Below are 9,606 nucleotides of genomic sequence, written 5' to 3' on the forward strand. Positions count from 1 at the left end.
CAGGCAGAGAACGGATAAAACTGGTGGTCACTGATCAGCAAAACTCTGCACTGTACTCCTCCTATATTAATATACAGCTGCTCCCCAGTCCCCACAATTAAGATATAAGCAAGCACAAATATTTGCATCAACAATGAATAAACGGAGAGGACGCCAGCCACGTCCTCTCCCTAACATTTCCAATGCACGAGTGAAAATGGCGGCGACGCGCAGCTGCTTATATAGAATCCGAATCTCGCGAGAATCCGACAGCGGGATGATGACGTTCGGGCGCGCTCGGGTTAACCGAGCCATACGGGAGAATACGAGTATGCCTCGGACCCGTGTAAAATGGGTGAAGTTCGGGGGGGGTTCGGTTTCCGAGGAACCGAACCCGCTCATCACTAATATATATATATATATATATATATATTGCACGTCCAGCACTCAGGAGGATACAGCTGATAGTTTATGTGCTCTGGTGCCCTCCTACCAGACTCTGCAGTCCATCTGTCCACTGAGGGAAATGAACGGCGGCACTCAGGAGGCAGGTAAGTGGTGAAGCAAAAAGGTGCACTATCTACATTTCGGGGTATGCAGCCCCGTCATCAGGACACATGACGGGGCTACGTACCGCGAAACGTAGATAAAGCACCTTTTTGCTTCACCACTTACCTGCCTCCTGAGTGCCGCCGTTCATTTCCCTCAGTGTATATATATATATATATATATATATCAGAGCGGGAGAGAGCGAGGCATGGAGGGAGAGAGTGTATGGGCGTGGAGAGACAGTGGTGAGGGAAAGAGCTGCATGGAGTAAAGAGACAGGGGGTGCACTGGGGAGAGACAGAGAGAGGCATAGGGGAGAAAGAGGGCAGGGAAAGAAGCATGGGGAAAGGGAGAGAGAGGGGCATGTGGGAGAGAGAGATGGGTGTATGGGGAGAGAGAGTTATGGGGGAGGGCGATGGCATGGGCAGAGATGGGGCCATAAGGAGCGGGAGAGACAGGCATGGGGAAAGAGACATCCATAGGGAGAGACTAGTGAGAGAGAGAGCAACAGAATGAGATTAGGCAGGAGAGCGCCTCTCCACCCTAGCACCTCCCTGCTTTGCATCCCCTTGCTGAATGTGTTCCGCCGGCTCTGGCCCCAGGTACAGGCAGTACAATTTTACGTGACAACCTGGATACAGAAGGGTCTACAGACGGGGGATGTTCAAACATCTTCCTATCCTCGAGAGGGAAAGGAAAGGAATTCAATAACCGTTTAGGGGTTTGAAACTTTTTATCAGAGTTAACCCACACTCCTTTAGCAAGGGTATCCATTTCTTTAAAGACAGGAAATGTGGCAGAGGATTTAGGCTTTAAATTAAAATATAAGTCCTCCTCTGGCTCCACTTCCTTGTCTGGTATGTTGAGGACATCCCTAATAGCAAATATTGGGGCCTGAACCCCGGAGGCAGAGAATTATCATCGTCCACTCCCAGCTTCCCTTCATCCTGCTACAGTAGTTCAGACCCAGACTGGAGTACCTGTGGAAGCGTGCATATATGAGACTAACAGAGGGGGCTGAGGAGCCTGTCTGTGGTCATGAGCCTTAAGCAAAAAATCATCTACACACTGCTTAAGGGTTTGTCTTTCCTGTCTGGCAGTAGCTAACTCTGTATTAATATTTGTAATCATGTTTTGGAAAATCTAACCACTCAGGTTCCTGTATGCTACTACTTTGAGAAGACATAGAGCACTGTGCACATAGGAGGAACCCCCCGAAGAAGGTGTAAACTTAGTGTTACATGAGGGACACAGCCTTTTTCCCAGACCTTTTGCAGAACTTTCACAGAGTTAGATGAAAACACACAGTGCAGTGACAGCACAGTAGACCCAGACAGTCAGCATGGAGTGATATAGAGAGGAATGGAACCAGCACACAATACCTCAGACAGAGCAGTGCCCCACTAGGTATTTACAATACATATATATCCATTGTGTGTATTTAACAGCAGTTTTTAGTGCTGTATATGCGCTCCCCTCTCACTATATTAGCCCCTGGAGGATTCAGTGGATTTAGTGTGGAGGAGCAGCGTTCAGCGTGCAGCAGTCAGCAGCAGCTGTAATGGCGCCTTTCAGCCTCTGGTCCCGCCCTGCGGGAAGCCCCGTCCTTTCAATGACGTGCGGTCACTCATTGATTATACTGGCCAAGAAGTGTGTTTTCTGTGTGTAAAAAGAGAGCAAAATCCCTTTTTTATATCAGCGCCAGTGTGGGGTCCGCAGCGGGCACCACAGCTCGCAGCCCGGTGATCACTGCACCCTTATGTCGCCATTTTCACCAGGGACCCACTACCTAGGACCCTGTAACACTCACCGCACCGCGTCTGCTTCGGGCATCTGTTAGGGGTGGCGGCATGCTGCCGGTGTGGGCACACACCCTGGGGGTATGTGAAACATTACCTCAGGAGCTCAATGTCCTCTCAGCTGGGATACGAACCATTAACTCTTTAGGAAGTTAGTTCAGTTCTCCCCCTAAGTCCCATGACACAGGCAGACTGGTTGCCAACCAGTACTGCCTGAAAATAACATACTAAACAAAACTCTCTGGAGCTCCAGAGGAATGCACCCGGCTCCTTGGGCACATTTTTCTAAACTGAGTCTGCAGGAGGGGCACAGAGGGGAGGAGCCCGCATACACTATTGATTACTTAATGTGCCAGGCTCCAATGGACCCAATCTATACCCCATGGTACTAAAGTTACCCCAATATCCACTGGGATGTTAGAGAAAATGCTGATATGCTGTGATTCAAGAAAGTCTGGGAACCATTAGGCTATGGGACTGGTTACTGTTAAGTGACCTGATTTCCTTGTGAATTTTAACCCCATGCTAACCAGGCAGGAGCTAACTTCACAATATAATAAGGGCATCCCACAATGCAGGTGTTATAGTGTAACCCACCCTGTCAGACATATACTATTACTGACTTTCTGTGCCTGCGCAGTGTCCAGACACCCAATACATATAGCATAGTACTCACTCTGCATCAGCGCTTATATGAGAAAATGTTTCCATCGGTAAGCTCTAAGTGTTGCTATTCTACTAGAAGCATACACTTTTAATTCCTTTGTATCCACAACTTCTCTAGCTGACAAGTAATATCCTTCAGGCATTATATGTACATTTTAATATTTTGACAAATTTCAATATTTTTTCATTTTTATCTGTTTCATTTCAGTATTTAGCTCTGAGACTTTTCTATTTCACATCAGTAATCCAATTGACCTAAAACTGTAAGAGACATAAGACAACATTATTGTGTCTAAATAAATTCAACAATAATATATATTTAAAATGCAAATTATTGGAATAGTAAGACTTGCTCCTGTATGAAAGTCCGTAGCTGTGTGAACCTTTTACACAGAAGTAGACAGAGAGGTCATTATTTACAGTTTCACTACAATTTTGCAACCTGGATATAAGAACAAACATACAGCAACACATTTGTGTGTGTAAGATATGAACAACTCCTCATACTGTATACAGAGTACATGCGGCATCAGAAAGGTGCTCTGGCATATAATGCATCTAGTGATGGCTGCCAGATTTCACTTTGCTGAAATGTAGATAATGATAATCTCCACTGCTATATAGCCGGAACTGGATAATGATAATGTGTGACAACCAGTGCAAAAGTGGTATCCAGCAATATTGCAGAGTATAATGCATAATGTATGCATCAGGCCTTACAACCAGAAAGGAAGAATGCGACATGAAGCAGCATTCTCACATAGGCTGATTATTGTTAGGGACATAATCATGCAGATGTGGCCCACGCACACAGACAGATTAGTGAATATATGCACGAAAAGAGGCATATAGCCTTTAGGTAGGCTTATCATACTATCCCTTTAAACCGGGACACTCATGAATTACACAGGTTCTCTGGCTGGCTGACTGCAAGTCTGCATCACCTGGTTTTAATCAGCTAGAGAACCTGTCTAATCCATGTCCCGGTATAAAGGGATAGTATGGTAAGGCTACCTTTAGGCAGGTGTAGCTATACCGTGATGGTGACAGACCGCTACATTAGCTCATAGATTCTCACTGAATGGTGCAGAATCACAGGCACAGCTGACAACAATGCATTCATGAAGCACACCCTTTTCAGCTAATTGGGCAAAAAAATTTTGTGGTGTTTTTAGAAGTGGAGAGTATGCTAATGAGATTCTTGCCGACTTCATGCTTTCCCTTTACAGGAGAAGCCTGGAAATGAGATATAGCTGACCACTTCATGGAAGGTGGGGGACTAGAACATCATTAGGCCCCACCCCCGCTGTGGCAAAATGCAGAGAATTGTGGGTCCATGAGGGAAAGGGTGTGGCAAAAACATGATTTGCTTCATTGTAGCCCCACTCCCTCAATATGGACCACGCATTATAGGAAGTGGGCGGGATGTGGGAGATCCACTTACTCTTCCATGGGTTCAGGGGACTACAAAAAAAACGCGAGTCTCCAGAGATGGTAAGTATGACTAATGGTTTTTCCTTTGTTTACACACATACACACATGCATGTGTTTCTACAGCTGTGCGACTGTCCACCCACATTCATACTTAGCAACGTATAGCAAGCTACTATGACAATGCAATAAACTATATTTATGCTTTCTTGACCCGTAATTTTAAAAGTGCTTTATTTATATTTTGCCTTTTTGAAACAGCATTTAGGGATAAATGTAATTGGTTGCGAGATTCTGATGACATTAATATCTCCAGAACCTACTGTACCACGAGTTGCCAGGGAATTTGTATAAGTAGTCGCAAATGTAATAGGCGAGGAGTTACAATGGGCATATATAACTCACCTCTCATCTCCGATTTCTAACAGGTTAGCTGCAGCCTGTCAGCGTCCGGAGTCTTACCGGTACGTTGGGCCCGCGGGGCTGGCTTCCTTGGCAATGTGCGGGCAGCGGCGGAGGTGGGCTGCTGCGCCGGATCCGTGGGCAGCAGTAGCGGCGGTGAGGGGGTCCGCTCGTGGCAGCGAGACGCCGCTACAGCGGGTCACTCTTGCTGAGCCGTTGCTTGGAGACCAGGGGCAGTGAGCAATGTGGCTTTGCAAAAAGGTCTGCATTACTGGGCGCCGCCATGTTGGAGACCAAGTTTTAAGCATCCTGTTTCCTGTTTCTTCCAGCCAATCCAGGGGAAGCTCTCCCTATAAAAGGGGGCTGGTTTAGGACAGGGACGCCAGTGCTTCAAGTTACAACCCTGTTGTAGGTGCTTTAGCCTGTGCTCCCAGGATTCCTGCTGTATTCTGGTTCCTCCTGATCCTGCTTGGTCGGTTCTCTGTTGCTGCTGCAGCCCTGCCGTTTCTAGCCTGCTACTGCCTGTGGAAGCGCTCCTGGAAAACCCGGTCCAGTAAGACTCTTTGGGCACAGTCGGCCCCGGGTCTTCTGCCTCGTCTTTCAAGCCACACTCCACAGATCTCCTTCACCAGCCACAGCCTGCAGATTATCTTCAGCCTCCTTTTCCAAACCACAGTCCACAGTCTCCAGACACATCTTTAACAACCATCCATAGTTCATCATCTACAGTCTCGTCTTTCAAATCACAGTCCACAGTTCTTCGACTCCAGCAACGTCTTTAACCATCGTGCTTCAGCCCCGGTTCTCTACCTCAGCCCTGTACATAATAAATACTTTCCATTGACTCTCAAACCCCGCCTACATTCTTCATTTCCCCGTGTCCCATGTGAAGGAACTATATCCAGCCCCCTCATCTGGTTCATTCACAGCCTGCTACCTCCTCGGGCAAATCTCAGCTGCCGGATCCTCAAACTCTGCTAGACGTGACAGTAAGCACTGATCCAATGGATTCGACGGGTGATCAGGCCTCAGGAGGGGATTCAACTGCAGATATCTGGTCTTGCTTAAGTAAGCAGGAGGCCACACAATCTCAAATTGTGCAGTTCATGCAGAGTATGTCCGAACGTCGTGATTCTCTCTGTGTTGCCATGACGGCCCCTCAAGTATCTACAGCTGCTCCCACATTAGCACCTCCGGTCCCGCTTCCTCCTGTACCAGTACCACTTCCACGGTTGCATTTGCAACCTCCCAGTAAATTCGATGGGAATCCAAAACAATGCCGCGGGTTTCTTAACCAGTGCGAAATCCAGTTCGAACTACAGTCGTCCAACTTCCCATCAGCACGAACCAAAGTAGCCTATATAATTTCTTTACTTACCGGGCAAGCGTTGGAATGGGCTTCACCTTTGTGGGATAGGATGGATCCCATCTTATCTAACTATCCAGAATTCGTGGCCACCTTTCGAAGAATCTTCGACGAACCGGGCAGGACTTCTGCCACCTCTTTGGAGATCCTGCGCCTGCGTCAGGGCACGCGTATGGTCAGTCAGTACGTGATCCAGTTTCGCACCCTTTCCTCAGAACTGAACTAGAACGAGGAGGCTCTCATTGCAGCTTTCTGGAGCGGTCTCTCCGAAAAGATCAAAGATGACCTCGCAAGTCAGGACGTACCTGATAAGTTGGATAAACTAATTTCTTTATGCAATAAGTTAGACCTGAGGTACAGAGAACGCTGTATGGAGAGGTTGCGGTCAGATCGCCTTAAGCCTAGAGTTGTTCTTCCACCAACACCATCATCACCAACTGCGGAAGAACCCATGCAGATTAATCGCTCCCACCTCTCCAATGAAGAACGTCAGAGACGGCGACAAGGGAACCTCTGCCTGTATTGTGGTGCATCTGATCACTTTGTTAAAACTTGCAATCTACGTCTGGGAAACGCCCGCTCCTAGTTTGTGCTGGAGAGGTCAAGCTAGGAATTACATACCAAGAAAGAGTCTGTCCTGTTAACCCAATTGGAGCTCCCTTCTTCTTCTCTTCTCATCCCTGCACTACTCGACTCCGGAGCCACCGAAAGCTTCACTACGTCAACTCTGGTCAAACGATCTGGAATACAAACGGTTCCTTTGGATCGTACCATGTCTGTTACCGCAGTGGATGGAAGTTATATCCCTGAGGGTATTATATCCTTTCGTACTCTTCCTCTCAAGATGAAGGTCGGAGTTCTCCATTCAGAAGAAATCTCTTTCCTTGTAATTCCTAAAGCCTCTCATGAACTAATCCTAGGGTTTCCATGGTTAATCAGACACAATCCCCACATAGATTGGCAAACTATGGATGTTCTCTCTTGGGGATAAGACTGCTTTAAGAACTGTTTACCTTCAGTTAGACCTCTCTGTTCTTCCAGCCTTCCTGTGGAGTACCAAGCTTTTCAAGATGTTTTCAGTAAGCATGGAGCGGACACCTTGCCTCCGCATCGTACTTGGGATTGTCCCATTGAGCTAGTACCCGGTCAGACTCCTCCCCGAGGAGGATTTACTCTCTCTCAATTCCTGAGACACAGGCCATGTCGGAGAATATCTGGGAGAACTTGGAGAAAGGGTTCATCAGGTCTTCTACATCTCCGGCCGGAGCGGGGTTTTTCTTCGTCAAAAAGAAGGATGGGGGGTTGCGGCCCTGTACTGACTATAGAGGTCTCAATGACATAACAGTTAAGAACAGATATCAGTTACCTCTGATTCCAGAACTGTTCGACCGTGTTAAAGGAGCTACTGTATTTACTAAGTTGGACTTACGGGGGGCCTACAATCTTATACGTATTCGCCCTGGGGACGAATGGAAGACGGCATTAAATACCCACGACGGCCATTACGAATACCTGGTAATGCCTTTTGGCCTATGTAACGCCCCAGCCGTCTTTCAAGAGTTTGTTAACAAAATCTTCAGAGATCTCCTCTATGACTGCTTGGTAGTGTATCTGGATGACATCCTCATTTTTTCTAGGGATCTGAAGACCCATCGGGAACAAGTCAAAGGAGTGTTAACTCGTTTACGAAGGAATTAGTTATTCTGTAAGTTAGAGAAGTGCACCTTTGAAGTACCCACGATTCCATTCCTCGGTTACATTCTTTCAGGGCAGAGGTTACAGATGGACCCCGCTAAAGTCCAGGCGATTCAGGATTGGGCACTTCCAGCTACTCTTAAAGGAATTCAACGTTTCCTGGGGTTTGCTAACTTCTACCGAAGATTCATTCAAAATTATTCTTCTGTCATAGCTCCTATAACCGCATTAACTAGGAAGGGAGCCGATCCTGCCAAGTGGTCTCCGGAGGCTTTGGAAGCTTTTTCATCTTTAAAGGAGGCCTTCACGACTGCTCCAGTTCTTCGACAACCCGATCTCAGCTGTCCATTCTTGGTGGAGGTTGATGCCTCTACTGTAGGAGTAGTAGCAGTATTATCCCAGCTTTTCGAGGACAAGAAGGTCCATCCTTGTGCGTTCTTCTTGCGAAGATTCTCCCCCGCTGAACAGAATTACACTATTCGGGAACAGGAATTACTGGCAATTAAGTTGGCCTTTGAGGAGTGGAGGTATTTGTTGGAGGGAGCTCAGCATCCAATTTCGGTGACCACGGATCACAAGAACCTCCTGTATCTACAGTCAGCCCGATGTCTGAACCCACGCCAAGCAAGATGGGCACTCTTCTTTACCCATTTTAATTTTAAACTCAGTTACCGACCAGGTTCCCTCAACAAAAAGGCAGATGCATTATCTCGCTCCCTAAGTTCAGAAGAACCCTCTGACCGTTCAAAAGAGCAATTTATCCTGGAATCCACCTCTTTTTCTGCAACTAATACCTCTCCACTTCCTCCTCCAGGAAAGATCTTTGTTGCACCAAATCTTCGCAAAAAACTTTTTACAATGGGCTCACTCCTTTTCCTTCATGGGCCATGCGGGCAGTCATAAGACACTTAAATTCATTCAGCGCTCTTACTGATGGCCTCATCTCAGGACTGACGTTCAGGAATTTGTAGCTGCCTGTTTAAAATGTGCCCAGCATAAAAGTCCCAAGGGTCCACCAGCCGGGTTACTCCATCCTTTGCCGGTACCACTAAGACCATGGACGCATATTTCTATGGATTTTATTACAGATTTACCTATGTCTGGTGGGGGGAACACAGTATGGGTCATAGTTGACCGATTCTCTAAAAGGAACACTTTGTTCCTTTGGCTAATCTTCCATCTGCATCCCAGTTGGCAAAAATAGGATTTGGTACCTACCGGTAAATCCTTTTCTCTTAGTCCGTAGAGGATGCTGGGGACTCCAAAAGGACCATGGGGTATATACGGATCCGCAGGAGCCTGGGCACACTATAAAGACTTAAACTGGGTATGAACTGGCTCCTCCCTCTATGCCCCTCCTCCAGACCTCAGTTAGAAAACTGTGCCCAGGAGAGATGGACATTTTGAGGAAAGAATTTATTGTTATAAACATGGTGAGTGTCCTACCAGCTCACACCTCAAACACACCGTAGAACGTGGCATTCAGTAGAATACCAGCCCACAGCATGAACAAAACACTGCCATATGCTGAGAGAATATGCAACACAAACCGTGTGTCCACATAAGCAAAAATAAGACCCCACATGCCATGGCATGAAAAAAACGGTAGCAATCGCCTGACAGAGAAGACACACCACCAGGGTGTAACCAAAAACACTAACTGCAGACACCGTACGCACTGGGTCAGGCGCCCAGCATCCTCTACGCCGTCTACGGACT

Source organism: Pseudophryne corroboree, chromosome 3, assembly GCF_028390025.1.
Source record: "Pseudophryne corroboree isolate aPseCor3 chromosome 3, aPseCor3.hap2, whole genome shotgun sequence".
In the NCBI taxonomy this organism is placed as follows: Eukaryota; Metazoa; Chordata; class Amphibia; order Anura; family Myobatrachidae; genus Pseudophryne; species Pseudophryne corroboree.